Below are 18,776 nucleotides of genomic sequence, written 5' to 3' on the forward strand. Positions count from 1 at the left end.
CCATGACCGTACTACCACTCCCCTCCAATTTCCTATCCACCCAATATTCCTTTTCACCAATGTACATTTTTATTCACCCTTCTGACACTGGGTTTTTAAAGGAGAAAAAAAAACTATTTATTTCTTAACTCTGTACTCCAATTTAAAATCTCTTCACTCTTCTGGGGCGCCTGGGTGTCTCAGTCCGTTGAGCGTCCAGCTTCGGCTCAGGTCATGATCTCGCAGTTCGCGAGTTCGAGCCCCACATCAGGTTCTGTGCTGACAGCTCAGAGCCTGGAGCCTGCTTTGGATTCTGTGTCTCCCTCTCTCTGCTCCTTCCCTGCTCATGCTCTGTCTCTCTCTGTCCCTCAAAAATGAATAAATGTTAAAAAAAAATTACAAAATCGCTTCGCTCTTCTTGTTCTCACCCACTTGCCACATCTCCAACTCACCTCTGACCTCCACACCTCCCCACCTATTTCATCACTGACTTGGCCTGAATCAGAGGAATGATTCATGGAATCATAAAATTCAGGGTGGAAGAGACCTTAAAGGTCAGCTAATTCAACCACCCAACTAAGTGGAAAAACCAGCTCTCATCGTCATTCTTTCTTCCCTAACTTTCCAAACTCAATTGCAAACAGAACAGTGCTTCTAGTTGTTACAGAACTTCCTGCTTTGTATATCTTTGTAATCAAGGTAAAATCCCTTCTCTCTGGGATTGGTTAGAAAGAGTCCTGTCAATAGTAGAAAATGGATTACAGATGAGGAAACCTGCAATCTTCTGAATATTGAGTTGGCCACTCTTTCAAAAAGTGTTCAAAGGTGAGCATATTTATTTCACTTACTCCATTTATCCCATGAGATAACTGAATAGTATTCCCAGGAGATACAAGTAGAGAATTCACCAAAAATATATATATAAATGGCTCATAAACGTATTAAAATATAATCAACCTAATTCATAGTAAGTAAATGTCAATTAAAATTATAATGCGATAATATTTCTTATCTATCATATGGAAAAAATATAAAACAGGCATTCTCATACACTGCTAGTGAGTATGTACAAAACCTTTATGGACAGGGATGTGTGATATCTAACAAATATACATATGTGTCTGCCTTTTGAACCAGCAATTCTACATGTAGGAACCTTGAAAATATACCTCCAAAAATATATCTGTACAATATTATTTAGATTATTCATTGCTGTATTATTTATAATTTTTAAATACTGGAAGTAACCTGTATGCACATTTATAGGAAAGCAGTATAAACTCTGGTGCACCCACACAATGGAGTACTATGCAAGAATAAGATCTATGAACAAATTTGGAGTGCTCTCCAAGATGTATTGTTAAAGTAAATATATCTATATGTATATATAGTAAGTTATTTTTGTGTAAGAGAGAAATTTAGAAAATATACATGTAGTACTCATTTGTGCATAAAGAAACACAAGCAGGATAAAATAGAAAACCATTTAAGACCGCTGAAAAGAATAAAACAAATGTGGGAAATCATACCACTTTTTATATAATCCTGACCTGTAGCACCATGTGAATGCTTCATATACTCAAGAAATCAAGGATGAAGGGAAAAAAATTAATACGGAATATAAACAGAAACAAACAAATGAACCAAATTGGAGGCAGGAGGGAGATCAAACTCAAGTAACATTAAGTGGAATAGTTGGACTATATCTCTTCAAGCTAAAGTCAAAAAGCATTAATGATTACTGTTCAATCAGAGGAGGTTTTTTCCTCAGACATAGAAATTAGCAATTCTGAAACAACTTTCTTTTTTTTTAATGTTTATTTATTTATTTTGAGAGAGAGAGTCGGGGGTGGGGGGTGGCGGGCAAAGAGACAGGGAGAGAGAGAGAATCCCAAGCAGGCTCCATGCAGTGAACATGAAGCCCAACACGGGGCTCAAACCCATGAGCCATGAGATCATGACCTGAGCTGAAACCAAGAGTTGGATGCTTAACTGACTTAGCCACCCAGGCACCCTTGAAACTACTTTCTGTATATTCCAGAATTAAGCAAATGAGTAGATATACAATGTCAATGGGAGCCAGTTTTCTCACTGACAAAGAAGAATTACAAATATGGGTAGGAGAAAGGTCTGAATGATCCCTGTGGCTTTCCCAGCTCTGTTGGTTGACAAGGACTGGAAGCAATGATACCCATTTTCCACTAACAAAACGAAACCAGTTTGGGACAGGGAACATACAACTTGAGCCTAGAATAACTTTTTATGGCAGAAAACAAGAATGATGGGGATATATCAAAAGGACAAAGAAACCTTCTTGAAGGACTTCTCACTAATCAAATCTTGGAAATTTGGGCATCAAAATGATGATAAAAGTAACTTATAACCCATTGAATAAAATAAGAATCAAGAGTCCATATAGAAATACATACATACATATGAAGAGTAAACTCTTCTTTATTGTACAAAAGCAACTGGTAAATATAGAAGAAATGGTGAACATGAAAACCCACTGTTTAGCAACTGTCATTGAAATAATTGTTTTAGGCAAGGGGCACCTGGGTGGCTCAGTTGGTTAAGCATCCGACTGACTCTTGGTTTCGGCTCAGGTCATGATCTCACAGTTTTTGAGTTTGAGCCCCACATCGGACTCTGTGCTGACAGTGTAGAGCCTTCTTGGGATCATCCCTCTCCCTCTCTCTCTCCTACCCTTCCCTGCTCTCTCTCTCTCTCTTTCAAAATAAATAAACTTTAAAAAAATTTTTAAAAGAAATAATTGCTTTAGGGAAGAATCATTAATGAATGGTAAACTAGTATGTACCAATTTGAAGAGTAGCCAGGTATCTATATAGTCTCAAAGTTCCTTCTCCCATAAGATATGTATTAATTACATTGAAAGAAAATAGTAACTTTTTAGTGCAGAATGATGCACTGAGGACACAGCATCTCTCCTAAGAAATTCCTGCTGAAAATGTGTAATGTGAATGTAATCATGAGGAAGCATCAGACAAATTCAAATTGAGAAACATTCTATAATATAGCTGGCTACAAATATCAGTGTCACTTGGGGCACCTGGGTGACTCAGTCAGTTAAGCATCTGACTTTGATTCAGGTCATGATCTCACAATTCGTGAGCTCAAGCCCTGCATCAGACTCTGTACTGTCGGCTCAGAGCCTGAAGCCTGCTTCAGATTCTGTCTCTCCTTCCCTCTCTCCCCCAACCTCACTTGTGCTCTTTCTCAGTCTCTCAAAAATAATATATAAACGTTAAAAATTAAAAAAAAAAAAAAAAAAAATATATATATATATATATATATATATATATATATATCAGTGTCACAAAATATTAAGCAAGATTGACAAACTATTTCAGGCTAAAGGAGACTAAACAATGCAATGTGAGATCTGGCAGTGTTTTTTGTTGCTGTTGTGTTTGGTTGATTGGTTAGTTGATTGGTTGGTTGGTTGGTTGGTTGGTTTCTATAAAGAGAACTACTTGGATAATTTGAAAAATCTATCTGTATATTAAATAATAACTTGTATAAATGTGAGCTTCCAGATTTTTTATGATTATATTTGTTATGTAAAAGAATGTCCTTGATTTTAGGGTGTACACTTGAAATATTTAGGGGTAAGAAGCTTCATATCTGCAACTTTCAATTTTATCTTTTTGAGAATCTTTTAGGTGAAGAGTATCTTTTAAAATCTTCTTGCAACTTTTCTGTAAGTCTGAAAGTATGTTAAAATAAAAACATATAAGAAAAAAACTACTATCCTCATGTGGTTGATCTCCCTATTACTTATTTAGGCATTTATCATATGCTCTTTCCTCTACTTCATTTTGTTTTCCCCTCTATAGGATCTTCCGCCCACTCATCCTGGTGACAAAATTGAAAGTCTGGATGGAGTGGGCAGCCTTAGATTCTCCTAACTCTCAGATGTAAAAATCATACATATTCCCATTTTTGCTTAACATCTACCAAATCCATCCTTCACACACAGTGGTAGTTGTTATAAGTACATATGCTGCTCTCATTATGTCATCTACCAGAGGTGGCTATAAGAATATGATGTGAGCCATTTGGACCAATTCCAATCCTCTTCTATAAATCTGTTCTAAAGCAAGAAGACTCAGACACCTACATAGTAGGTCCAAAGAAGACTAGGGGAGACTAAAATAGATACATTTGTATTTTTTTAAGTACCTATACACTTGAAGAAGAGTTTGTGTGTCTTAAGTTGTGCAAATGTGTGTGCCTCATTCATTCATTCCTTCATTCAGAAGGCCTTATGGAAAAGCTAGTACTTGCCAAGTTTTATGGTACATTGTATAGATTCTAAAGGAGCTATTTCTAAAGGAAATCTATTTCTATAGATTCTAAAGGAAACATTTCTCTCTCTCTCTCTATGAATAGTACTTTCAGGAAAGAACAATGTGACAAGTGCTATAACTGAATTATACACTATGTATCATGGACACAAAGGACAGCACAACTAACCTCAAAATAGTTGATATTAAATCACAAAAGCAAAAGTCAAAAAGCCATAAAAGACACCTGTGACATCTAACCGCCTTTGCCAGACCAACATCCTAAATCTTGTCTGTGGTATTCCTGACCAGTGAATGCGAAAAGGGCCACAGTACCATCCCTATGCATTGGAACTGATGCAGTGGCAGGGGCATGGAAAAGGTGGGGCACTGGGACAGGGATAGAGTTGACCAAAGCATCAGATCCCCTAGCCTTCTGTCTCTACACATCCAGAGTGCCTCTACCTCATATCTTTAAAATATAGACTTGCCGAATAATATTTCACTTGATAAAAAAGATATTGGTGCTAAAAAAAATCCAACAGAACATGAATTTTAGCACACAATTTCTCATATTGATTGTGTGGATGAGTGTGTGTTTCCAACTGGAATGTAATACTCTCAATACCTGCCATCTAAGTACACAGAAAGATTGTTCAAAGAGGCTGTGCTAACAGTAGTTGGTTTAAAGAACACTTATTGCTGCAACATAAGAGTGAAAATCAGATACAACTTAAACATCCAGCGAATGGTTAGATAAATGTTACATGAGCCATATTATGAAAGGATTTTTTACTGAGGTAGATCTATATGTGCTCATATAGAAGTCTGTTCCAGATATATTGTCAAGTATACATATAATTTTATTACCACTGCAATGCTAACAAAGTATGAATCTCGATTTACAAACTTAGGCAAGAAATGTAACTTTAAAAGTTTATAGTTTAGAGGGAGAGAGAGAGAGCACAAGCAGGGAAGGGGCAGAGAGAGAGGGAGACAGAATCTGTAGCAGGCTCCAGGCTCTGAGCCATCAGTGCAGAGCCTCACACGGGGCTCAAACTCACCAACCACAAGATCATGACCTGAGCCGAAGGTGGATGCTTAACCAACTGAGCCACCCAAGCACCCCAAGAAATGTAATTCTTAAAAAAATAATGAACTTATTTTCTGTTTTAACCTTACTTTTATGTAGTAATAGAAAATTAATTTCTGATACTGCATTTGAGTTCCAGGAAGGCTTATTTGGGCGAAGCTGTGAGTGAAAAGACATCTCATCACTGGATTTGCCCTCTATCAGTACTTGGGATGCTAGGATCCACTCTTACCCTGTCTGGCCACCCATCTTAGGATCATGCCAATCATTTCTGTGTCTTCCCCTTCCCAAGTCTGGCTCTCCCAGCTACTTCCATACCCTTCCCAAGAGTCATTCCATTCATGCTAGGCTGTAGGAAATTCTGAGAGACTGTGTAAAGTCCAGTGGGTCCTCCAGCACTGCTTGTATGTGTGTGTTGGAGATTATCTAAAGCCACAGGGAAATGGTGGAAAATTCACCGTTACCTTTGCCAGAAAGAGTGATTTATGCCTTTGTTCTTTCCCTAAGCTCCCAATGTGGCTTCATACTATATCTTGCATGGGCTTTCATTGCTGAATCTTTGCTAAACTCCTTAGGCTTAACTTATTGCCCTCAAAAATATTGGGCAGTTACACTTCCTGTCTGCCTCCTCATTACTATAGTAATCGGTTATGTACTCTTATTTGGAGTAAACATGATGAGTATCTCTCCACACTCAACTCCATTCCTACAATCACAGGTAACTATGCTGAAAATCAATAGCAAAAGAAATACTAAGACACCATCCCCACATCAAGAGACATTCCTATTAGGGAAGTAACCAAATGTTCTTCCTTGCAGCCAAAGAACTTTACACCAAAATCTGAATTGTACATACACCAACACCAAGCATTTATAAAAAGTTTTTGGTATAATACTTTGGGCCATAATTATTTTGACTATCTGCTTATGATCACCTGATACTGAAATGTAAAAAAATGTAAGATGAACTTCTCTTAGATTAAGTTCCATTAATATTATAAGTGTTCTCTAATATTAGTTATTAATGGACAGAATAAATAAAATATTGCATTACCATTAAAAAAATCCAAGGGCTCTAGACACCCCACTGACATCTCTTTTGCTCCTGGGGCCTGGCCACCATCCCTGCCTGAGAGTGTAGGAACAACCTCTATACCTGCATAAGCATGCTTATGTCCTGTCTCTTCACTGCCAAGTTCACCTGAGCTGGAGAGGCAGGACAGATGACCTTCTTTCTCAGGAACCCACAAGGAAGGCTGTCTCATACAGTTATGTAGTTTGAACACTGGACAAAGATGCTTGGGTGTGAATAGGGCTGAAATCTAGAAAGACAAAACCCTTGGCATGGGGCCAAGGTTGTTGGAAGAAGGAGGGGCTCTTGTCTTTTACAAAGGTGTTGTCAGCTGTCTAAGCCACTGCCCCTAGGAAGGATCTGCTCAACAAGGCACCTTATTGTAATTCATTCACCAAAATGTGGCCTTTTTCTAATTTTTCGGAGAGAAGCAGCATAAGTTGCCAGAGGTCCTTTCTTCCTCTCTGAATCTCTCTCTTCTCCCAAGAATTGAAATTCTTTTATCTAGTCTTGGAAGCCTTACGGCTTCTTCCAACTTGTCATATGTTTTTCCAAATCTCTTTTTATTCCCTGTGTCTTTCTATTCCCTTAAGGACTAGAAACTAAAAAATTAGAGACTCAAAAGTTGTTGACTTCCTTTTTTAATGTATTTTGTTGGGTCATCTTTTCCCTGAGGTGTCAAACACAGAATGCATGCCAGCTGACAGAATGGGTGAAAGGCCAGGACCACCAGGAAATAAAGTGGAAAGAAAACCCCTCAGTTAATATTTCAAAATGCCATCTGCCATTGTGTGTGCATAGACTAATTGTGGAAGGCTACATACAGGTCTAAATTGTTAGCAGTAATTCCTCTTGGAAGTGAAATTTGGAGATGAGACTTGTATTTTTCACTGTATACATGTCTGCATTGGAAGTGTTTTTTATGGAAGCTTATGTGACTTTTGCACGTTTTTGAAAGATAAGCTTTTTTAAAACTGGAGGAAAAGTGCTTCTGTGTACTTTTAGTGATGGTGTTCAGAATGACAATTTGTTCTTGCTTCTCATGAGTGTTTTGCAGTACATCTACCTCCCTATGTCAGAGCTAAAATATTTTTAAGTTCTTGCATGCTGGTTATAATTCTCACATTATTTCAAGTTGCAGAAATGGCAATAGTAACTGACAGAAATAATATGGACTGAAATGTACATAATTTGCATCATTTAATATAATTTACTTCCCAGGTAGAACCACAAAGAGTCCCACACTGGACTGCTGATTTCTCCTTTCCTTTTGCAGATGAGGAAGGGCCAATACTTAACAGATAACAAGAGTAAGTCCCAAAGGGTGGCCCAAAGGAATAGAGCTGAGAGAGCTGGAACCAAACAAAGCTCCAGTTCTCTGGACTCCAGTCCAGTGTTACTTCTATTAGAGAACGTTTTCTCAGTTTGCACTACTTGTCTCCTTCCGTGAAATATACAGAATGGTGGGGAAAGGTGGATTCACATGAATGAGGTTTAAGCTTCAAGTGCCTGCTTTGCATGGGCCCTTTCTAAGGTCCTACGAGGGCCGCAGCATTGAGTTCACACAGGCACGTGGTTTTTGTAAAATGTGAAAAGTAATTTTTTTTTTTAACAGCAATTGGTTAAGGCCCCTGTCTCTTTCCTCTCCAGGCTCCCTTCATACGAGGTGGCACTGGGGAGCCTTGTAGCTTTTGAGGATATGAGTTAAGGAGTAGTTGATTAAGTTGGGGATACATACAACTTCAGCATATTGTCACTTACATGGTTCACAGCTACTTCCATGAAAGCTTTTGCCAGCTGTCCCAATGTGGGGATAGATTCTATGAATACCCTCACTGCCCACTGTGTCAACTCTCCTGGTCTTCTGACACAAAGGTACAGGGCCAGAGGCTGATTCTTACATAGCTCGGCTCTGAAAGTAGGTGTGGTGGAGGTTGAAGTTATGGAGCCAGAAGCTAATCTGTAGAAAATTCTTCCAACATCAAGAACATAAAATTTTAACAGAGGGTTTGGTTCCCATCAAGATCTAATCAAAACAGATGCCTTCTCCTCTCAGGACTATATTTGAGAATGCGCTATATATACAATTATAAAAGTTCCATATTTTTCATAGTTTATGGTAGCTGTGTGAAACAAAATATTTCAGAATTGCTAGGTTTGAAGGGAAGAAAGCTGTAACTATACTTAAAATAGAGCAGGTCTGTAACAGTTCAACACCATGACAAGAGGTATTCACAATTGACAACAGATGACAGCAGTTTACATGTCATTACTAATAATGATGGTGCTAACATTTTGTAAACAATAAATATTTTTTTTAAATATTCAGCCAACACTAGAACAAATTATCTTTCTGTTCTCCCTACAAAACATAAAATTGGTATTTAGTAAGAAAGCATCCAGAAAATTGCTCTTTCTATGGGGTGCCTGAGTGGCTCAGTGGGTTAAGCATCTGACTACAGCTCAGGTCGTGATCTCACAGCTTGTCAGTTCAAGCCCTGTGTCTGCTCTGAGCCAGGAGCCTGCTTCTGATCCTGTCTCTTTCTCTTTCTGCCCCTCCCTGACTCGTGCTCTGTCTCTCTCTTTCTCTCTCTCTCAAAAATAAATAAACATTAAAAAAAATAAAATTGTTCTTCCTGGACTTTTTTTTTAGTTTTATTTATTTAAGTAATCTCTACACCCAGTGTGAGGCTCAAATTCACTTTGATCAAGAGTCAGATGCTCTTCTGACCGAGCCAGCCAGGTGCCCCAATTCTTTCTGGACATTTTGTTTGGTATTTGTAACTCTGTGAGGTTCTATAAATGTATAATTTGTGTGATCTTTTCGTACCTAATTTCATATTCTTTTTTTGGAAGAGAGCCCCTCAAATTATGTATGCTTCAGGAAGCCCTGAAACTCAGATGCACCACTAATGGTGAGCGTAGTTTTAGATTTTCTTCTGATGCTTGCCTCTAGCAGCTTCATTAATCCCTGCATTTTGCTGACTTCCCATCACACTTCTACTTCTTCTCTCCCTCATCTCTGAAGGTAACATAAGCCTTTCCAAGAATGAATTGCTCTTTGTTTCAATTTCCATAGCAGTCGGTATTTAATCTCTGTCATCATACATATCAGAATCTGCTCTGGATTAATTTATTCATGAAATATAATTTGAGGACCAATTATATGCTGTGTTCTGTGCTGGGTCTCATTACCTCCCTTAGACCAGGCCTTGCCTAAGCCCCTGTATTTTAGAAGGCCCTCCAGCTACTCCCTTCCAAATGGGCTAATCCAGAACCCTGATCTCCTTTCTATATCACATTTGGGGTGCCTGGGACTCCAAAATTTCTAGCTTAAATCCACACAGTCTGCTTCTGTGTGGACTTCCCCCACTGGTCCTTCCCCCCAAAGGACTGACTTACCTCTGGGGTGCTCACTCCAAGGGCCAAGGAGAAACTGCTATTGCAGTGGGGGGAGAGAATGCACAGAGCTCAGGTATAAAGCTGGCGTGTCCACAGGAGCTGTAATGGGAAAAGAAAGGAGCAAGCTAGTAACCCCATTTGTATTCATGTCCTGGACCTTACAAATGTCAGTTGTGGACCTGCTAAGACCGTAGTTGAGTATCTGTATCTTGTTTTTTATCCCAGTGATTCCTAAACTTTCTCTGTCTCTATAAATTATTTTCAGGGCATAACTAGGACAAAAGAAATGCCTAACAGTTCCACTTCTTAAGTAATTAGGTCCAAACAACTTACTAGTAATAATTCACATGGTGTCTGACTGATGTCATATTGTTTCCCGCAAAAATGTAAAGTATCCAGTGAATACACTGTGAATTCCTCACAGACACCTGGGGGACCTCAATGCACAGTTTGAGAATCGTGGTTATATCCACTAGACTATGAGCTTCTTTGGAGAAGTTATATCTGACTCATCATGGCAAACTGTATCTTCCAAAGATGACCACTTCTCAGTCCCACATGCTTTTCTAGAAACTTACACTCCCTCAATGAGATACAAAGTCTAACTCCCTTTCCCCAGAATTTGGAGGGGCTAGCAATTCATGTGTAATTAACAGAATGCAGCAGCAATGACACTGCGTGACTTGAAGTGCTGGGTCACAAAAGGGGATTAGCTTCTACCTTGTTGGCCAGAACATTTGCTCTGAGGCCATCATGCTGCAAGGAAGCCCAAACCAGCTCAGAGAGACCCATGGATAGACCCTGAAGATACTTGAAGGAAGATAAATAAGTCCTCAGCTGCTCCAGCCACCTGCTCTTCCAGCTCTAACCACTACCTTAGTGCAACCACATGAGATATCCAATGCCATAACTGCCCATCTGAGGCCTTCCTGAATTCCTGTGTCACAGAATCTGTGGTCATGATAAAATGACCGCTGTTATTTTCAACCATCAGTTTTGGGTGACTCCTTTGGCAGCAAGGGTAACTAGAAAACTTTTTTTTTTCTTTTTTGCCTTAACAACATAATATTTTGAGTACTTTGGAGGTGCAGTAAATGCTTATCAAATTAAATATAAAATGAAACATCTCAAAATATTGATTAATCTAAATTTCAATGATGATTTAAAAAAAACAAATTATAGATGTATATGTGGAAAAATATGGGAACTTAAGGTAAATGTACATTGATGCCAGAGAAAACTCCATAGTTTCAGGGTTTGAGTTTTTTTTAGAGTTTTCAAAAATCCTTTAGATGACTCCGTTTCCTTACCTTTTGTTTTTATCCCCCCAAAGGGCAGGGAAAGAATTCTAAACACTCATTTGCAAACTCACTATATCATGAGGTCACCATAGGGGTTGTATATACTGAATTTCCCATTCTAGTTAATTGAGGATTTTAATTAGTCAATTCAGACTAAGCAAGGTACTACTGTAATTGGTGGACCCCAAAGGCAGCCATCTGCTCCCTTTGTGAATATTAATACTATGTCATGTAGGGTCTAGTAAGCAGAAGAATTTGTCCAGTAGGAATTTTCTTAACATTAGCAAAAGGTGAATGCCTTGGAAATTAAATGGAAGAGCTAGGAGAGCAAACAGATTAAAATAAGAAAAAGGAAAAGAAAAAGCCTAGGGAGAAAGGAAACAGTCTAATTATTTGCTACGTTAAGAGAATCAACTGAGTTTAACCTGAGACATCTGTTTGTGCCTGGTGTTGTTTTTCATTGGAGTGAAGGGAGGTAATTAAAATGCCATGTAGCTGCTTGCCTTGTATGCATTTCTAAGCATAATTCAAACTCTTATGAATCTGCCCTCTCAAAGAAATAGCTGATTATAGAAACAGAACAAAACCTCTTTGATCCCTCTAGTGATACAACTAGGTCATGAGAAGCAGAATTCCAAATATACTCTGATTTGGATGACTCTTCATGGAAAGTCTGACTTTGGGAGGTTTTGAAATGCACAATGACGGAAACCAAGGCAGAATATAAAGCAAAGGACTTGCTGGCACGAAAAAACACCAACTCTGCAAAGGTTACCTGAATGAATTTTTTGTTAACATGACTATTTTTTTCTAACTTCCTTCAAAATAGGGTTTTTCTAATGAACAGTACCTAAAAGGTATACTGATAGGTATCAGGGGTGTATAAAGATAGATGTATTGATGGTGCCATGCAAAAAATCCTACAATATCTTGGGTATGCATGAACAAAAATGTGTACAATACTTAGGAGTTTCTCATAAACTTCAGTCTTATTTTGCTAGTGGCTTTGTTATCTAAAATACATAAGTGTATCTTTGTATTCTAGTCAGAGGAAAACTTTTGTGCTTTTGAAATTAGTTGTGCCTCTCTCTAAAAGTAAAAAACTTGGGGTGCCTGGGTGGCCCAGTTGGTTAAGAGTCCAACTTCGGCCCAGGTCCTGATCTCATGGTTTCTGAGTTCAAGCTCAGTGTTGGGCTCTGGGCTGACACCTCAGATCCTGGAGCCTGCTTGGGATTCTGTGTCTCCCTCTCTTCTCTGCTCCTCCCCCACTTGTGTTGTGTCTCTTTCTCTCTCTCAAAAATAAACATTAAAAAAAACTTTATGCAAAAAACTTAATCAAAATTTTTTGCAGAGAATCTAATAATTAAATTTTTTCCCAGTAAAAGAATATGATTAGGATAAGGCTATATGTCCATTAAAGTTTTCCTCCCCTTTCAAAGAACAGGCAATCATGTACAAACTGGTTTAAAAAACAAAAGCGACATGGTGGCTCTTAAAACAGTAAACTCAATGCTAGGACTGGCTTCATGTATAGCTCAGTCAGGGACATGGCTCTTTTTTTCTACAGTTTCCTTGGTTTTGCCCTTCTCCATAATGTCATGTAGGGTCTAGTAAGACTTCCTTCAGGATTCCGAAACAAGTCTTCCAGGAAGGAGGGTTTCACACGTTCTCACTCACATCTCAATATGCTCCCTGATTGAACTTCCCAAGCATCAATCCCAGTTGCCTGGGGACTATGTATATGCATACATAAGCCTAGACAAGCAGACGGGAACGTTCTGATTGGTTGGTCTATCCCAATTCAGTGTCGACCCCTGGATGGGAGTCTGCTCAATCTCGCCTCAGCTAATGGCTACTACACAGGGATGAGGCGTGGCTCCTCAAAGGAAATTTTGAGTATTGCAATTTAGGAGAGCAAGTAGGAGTAGGTACTGGGAAGATAAATAACGTTCACTCCAGGTAGTTCCTATTAAGTATCACAGTAGCTCCTCTGTTTTCTGGACAAGTAGAACTATGGGCAAGTATAAGATTTTTGTCAGAGAGAATAATCCTTCTATTTTAAACTACATTTTTTTTAAATGTAGAAACAATGAGTTTATCAGAAACAAAGAATCAAGTTAGCAAAGATTTCAACCAAGGAAAACAGTTTATGGCAATATATCGGATTCTTTTAGCAAATATTAATGGAGCACTTATGAGTATCAGGTGCTGTGCTAGATTCTGGATACCAAGGCCTCTTTATTATTTTTCTACACTAATTCTACATTGCAAAAAAGTGACCTATCCAGCAAACCACAAAACTTTAGTTTGGTTTTCCATCTTAAAAATTAATCAGAGACACATAAATTATAAGAAATCCTAAGAGGTAAAAAAAATGACATAAATTTTAAGAAATCCTAAAAGGTAAAAAATGAAACTTTGAAGACAGCTGAAGCACTGAAACTTTGAGAATGAATTGACATTTTTATTAGTCTACTCAGTATCATTGTGACATAAATAGATATCGTTTCTGTTGCCTAAAAAGCATTGTTAAACATTTAAATAAATAATAAGTATGTAATTTCTCTTGGGTTTTAGAAAAAATGCCTTTTTTTTCAAAAAAAAATATTCATGACTATTATTGTGAATCACGGTGATGCAAGGGCCCTCCGATTAGGAACAAAGATCATAAAATAAAACAAAAACAAAACAAAATAAAAAGTGTAGACACTAAGACATATAAATCATATAAATCCTATACACTATTGCTATTAACTTCAAAGCTCATTTCTCCACTAAATCATTCTCTACCAGTAAGATACTCTGATGAGGGTCCCCCAGATTTCTTATTTACCATTTAATTCCCTACAGAGTCAGACTGAGCCATCCTAACTCAGTTTGACCTCAACCTGAAGTTGCTTCTTCATCATATGACCTCAGGGTGCCTCACTGCGTATGCAGTATGCAGAATTAACCATAAGAATTAACATCTTTAGTATTCAAGGAGCTCACACCACTCACAGATTTCTAACAAAGAATAGCCTGTATTTTATTCACTAGTTGAAAACCTAGCAGAAGTGTATACAGTCCTAGCCAAGCACACAGCTGACCTTGTAACAGCGATGACTGTATGCTGAGCACCCACTTCCCACTTTTCATATTTCCATCCTGCCCCCACACAGACAATCTCTGTTCAGATGATCATTTTTACTAAATACTTCACCTCCCACAAAGCAATAGTATATAAGATTTATATAATTAGTGTTTGTAAGGCACAGTCAGAGCCTTGTCTGAAAGACGGCTTTGAAGAGGAAAGTATTGTTGATACTATGATGTCCTGGATTTCTTATCCTTATCAAGACTGCTTCTGTGAGGAAGAGCTACAGAAATGATAGATGGGACCACTTTTATTCAGCACTGTTACAGGTGGCAAAACACTGCTGCAGGACTCAGGCAAGAATATGTCCCTTTCACTACAAATGCAGGTATGATACTTTATAGACCAGGGATAATGTTAATTCCATCCTGCTAACAGTATGCTTTGTACTGGTAAAGTTCAAGGAGCTTTGCAAGCACCATAATTTAGTGAAGGGTGAGATAAAAGCTACATATAGGAAAATTGAGGCATTTTGAAAAATTAACACGTTATCTTTATTCAGCCATTAACCAAGAAGGGTTGACATTCAGTGCTACAAATGCTTTTCCCCATACAGACTATTTTTGTTGTTATTTAGGGAAGGAAGGAAAAGGAAATTGACCTTCATTGAGAATATACAATGGACTATATATAGTGAGAAGGTTTCATGTTATTTATCTTACTTGATCTTTAAAACAACTCAATGATGTATATTTTACAGTTGAGGAAACTAAGTCTTTTTTATTTTAAAAAAATTTTTTTTTACGTTTATTTATTTTTGAGACAGAGAGAGACAGAGCATGAACGGGGGAGGGTCAGAGAGAGGGAGACACAGAATCTGAAGCAGGTTCCAGGCTCTGAGCTGTCAGCACAGAGCCCGACGCGGGGCTCGAACTCATGGACCGCGAGATCATGACCTGAGCCGAAGTCGGACGCTCAACCGACTGAGCCACCCAGGCGCCCCGAGGAAACTAAGTCTTAGAAGAAAAATTAATATGGCTGAGATAACACAGGTTACTAAGTGACAGGACTGAGAACTTAAGCCTAATTCCAAAGCCATTGCTCTTTCCATTATACATACACAGTGGGAGAATAAACACCACCAATCTAGTATAGTCGAGCCTTGAACAACATAGGGGTTAGGGGTGTCACTAATGGAGAATTTACGTATAACTTTTGACTCCCCCAAAACATAACCACTAATAGCTTAATGTTGACCAGAGGCCTTACCAATAACAGTCAATTAACATAAATTTTGTATATGTATACTTTGTTATACCATTGGAATTTGAAAAAAATAGCAAATCATTTGAGTTCACAAACATCCTTTTCCTAAAATACACATTCCTACTAAGAGGGCTAAGAGACATCTAACATTCACAGCTTAGAGACAATTCACACTGTTTTCCCAATACCTCTATGAGATCAATTATAATAAGGAACTGTCCATTCTTATTAGGAGAATGAAAATGGAAGTAACTAATTTTTTTTTTAAGTTTTTATTTGAGAGAGAGAGAGAGAGAGAGAGAGAGCAGAAGGAGGGAGAGAGTGAGAGAATCCCAAGCAGCTTCCACAGTCAGTTCAGAGCCCGATGTGGGACTCAAACTCACGAACTGTGAGATCAGGACCAGAACTGAAATCAAGAGTCAGATTGTTTAACTGACTGAACCCTCCAGGAGCCTCTGGAAGTAACTAATTTTAAAGCATGGGACAGCTTGAGGGAAGGAAATGTTCAAGGATCAAGGTACAATGGTGGGCTTGGGACTTTATGAAGGCACTCAGGACTAGCAACTTGGGGAGATAGGATTCATGGGATGCAAGGCACTTGAGAGGATGTTAGGAAGACATTAGAGGATATGGAGGAAATATTTGACAACATGATTCTAAAGCTCTTCCAGAAGTACAAGTGGTTTTTTTTTTTCTAAGTAATCTCCACCCACCATGCGCTTGAACTTGCAACCCCGAGATGATGAGTTACACCTTCTACCAACTATATAAATAGAAAGGATGAATGGATATACAAAATGTGGTATTACATATAATGGACTACTACTCAGCCATAAGACAGAATGAAATTATAACACATGCTATAACGTGGATGAAAACATGCTAAATGAAATAAGCAGATATAAAAGTACAAATATTATGTTCCACTTCTGTAAAATATCTAGAAAAGGCAAATTCATTGAGAGAGAAAGTAGATTAGAAGTTACCAGGGGCTTCGGGAAGGGGATTATAGGAAGCTATTATTTAATGGGCATGGAGTTTCTGTTTGAGGTGATGAAAAGTTTTAGAAATAGTGGTGATGGTTGCATAATGTCATAAATATAATTAATGCCACTGAATTGTACATGTGAAAACAGTTACAATGGAAGATTTTGTTTTATATTATACATGTTATGCCACAAATAAAAAAAATAGTAAAAAAAAAAGGAAGAAAGAATAAGCCATGAAACAAAGAAAAAAAACATGAAGAATGAAATTATCCCTTGTCTATTTATTAAAATACATTGTTTTAAATTATAATTCAATTAAAACAGTGAGATCTTGGCACAGGAACAGAGAAACAAGTCAATGGTATCAAATAGGAACTCTATAAGCAGACCCGATTATACACATGGATTTGGTAGGCAATTAAGAAGGAATTTAAGTCAGTGAAAAGGTAATGTCTGAGCATCAACGGTTTATTCTGAGACAACTAATAACTCATTTAAAGGATGAACTTCCTCCTGGGGCAGGAATTCCGCCTGCATTGTGCTCCGGTGATTTCCCAAGCAAAAGCATGACACCTGGTACATTTACAGGCATGCAGTTAATGTTTGTTGAATGAACTAAAATTCATTCCCACGTAAAAAAAATATACCAAAATAAATTCTAGGTTGAATAAAGATTGTTTCTTAATGGGAAAAAATATTAAATATTGATATAAAGTTGAAAAAGTAAAAATCTCTATGCATAAACATCAAAGGTTCATAAATAAGATTTAAAAGAAAATGACAAACTGAAAATATATGAGACAAACATTAAGTGCTTCGGTTTATAATTAGCACCTTTAATAATAAAAAGACAACTACCTCAAAAGAAAAACTGAGTATATTAACAGTCACAAAAAAATTATAAATAGCCAATAAGATTATGAAAAAAATTCTAATATCATTAATAATAAAAAACTAAAAATGATAGATAGTATTTCACCTATCAGGTTGGCAACTATTGAACTATCTAATGTTGGTGATGATTCAGAAAACTGAGTATTCTTACACATTGCTGGCAGAGAAATAAATTGGTCCAACTGTTATTAATGGTAATTTGGCAGGAAATATCAAGTGTTTACAAGGTGAATACTGTTTGGTCACCTGAAGCTAGAAATTTAGACCAAAATAATTAAAATGCATACACATTTTTTGATCTATAAGGTTTTTCTAAATTTCAGCATTGTTCATAATAGAAAAAAATTGTAAACCCATTTAATTGCCCAATAAGAAACAGTTAAGTAAGTTTATGATACATCCATACCAAAATTACTACATTAGGAAAAAAAAAATGATGCTATAGACTATTTAATGAAATGCAGGAAATGTTCACTGTTCTAATTGAGGTTTAAAAAGCAATTTACCAAATAATACTAGGCAAAACCATTTCATATTTTGTAAAGATGAAAAAAATGGAAGAATAATCATCCTAATCACTAATGGTGATTGTTGACTAAGTTAAATGGCAATTTAAATGTTACTGCTAACTCAGCTTACTAATTTTTTTGCAGTAATCATGTATTGCTACTGTAATATAAAAAAAAATAAATAAAACATGGTTTCAATTTCAATAAAGATACAAAAGGAACAGGAAAGTAGGTCTCCTGTTCTCAGGACCCAAATTAGTTAATTAGCTATAATATCTGTTTCCTGTCATGTGTTCAGCATGTCACTAAGCACTTGATACCCATTATTTTATTTGTTCCTTACCCTTTTATTTAGGTGTCATTAACACCTGAGATCTCAGGTTCAAAAAAAAGGAGCGCGCTCAAAGCCATGTAGTTAGTGACAGAGTTGGGAAAGACCTTCCTGCTGTCTGAAGCCAAGTTTATATTCTTAACCACAAATTTTCCTGTTGTGAAGTAGGTAGGCTTTTTGAAGGTAGACCCTCAAAACAAACAAACAAACAAACAAAACACACACACACACCCCAAACCAAACCAAAAAACAAAAACAAAAAAACCTACCATGTATTACATAGTTGCTATGAGATTTGGCCCAAACAATACATTTATAAATGGTCTTTGGGAAACAAATTTTTCTCAAACTGCATTGCCTCTACCTGTTTGCACTGTCTGTGCCAGATGCATCCTTTTTGGAGGCAATATCCAGTGGGTAGAGCACTGGCCCGGTTTTGGATTTCCTGGGTCAAATCTGACTCTACCACTTAATACTCATAAAACCTTGAGCAGTTATTTAACCTCACTGGGTTTGATTTCTCACCAGTAAAATAAAGATAATGATTGTCCTACCTC

General features: G+C 37.4%; 1 long non-coding RNA gene and 1 pseudogene across 1 annotated transcript in view; one reads left to right on the plus strand and one right to left on the minus strand.

Moving 5' to 3' along the window:
- LOC125938891 (uncharacterized) overlaps window positions 1-18,776 on the minus strand; it is a 132,600-nt gene that overhangs the window by 104,726 nt on the left and 9,098 nt on the right. The window contains exon 2 of the long non-coding RNA XR_007462853.1: window positions 9,854-9,952. This is a non-coding gene — a long non-coding RNA (uncharacterized LOC125938891). The remainder of the gene's footprint in view (window positions 1-9,853; window positions 9,953-18,776) is intronic.
- Window positions 5,783-6,734, plus strand: LOC125938890 (phosphatidylinositol N-acetylglucosaminyltransferase subunit P-like; annotated as a pseudogene).

Source organism: Panthera uncia (genome assembly GCF_023721935.1).
Source record: "Panthera uncia isolate 11264 chromosome B2 unlocalized genomic scaffold, Puncia_PCG_1.0 HiC_scaffold_24, whole genome shotgun sequence".
In the NCBI taxonomy this organism is placed as follows: domain Eukaryota; kingdom Metazoa; phylum Chordata; class Mammalia; order Carnivora; family Felidae; genus Panthera; species Panthera uncia.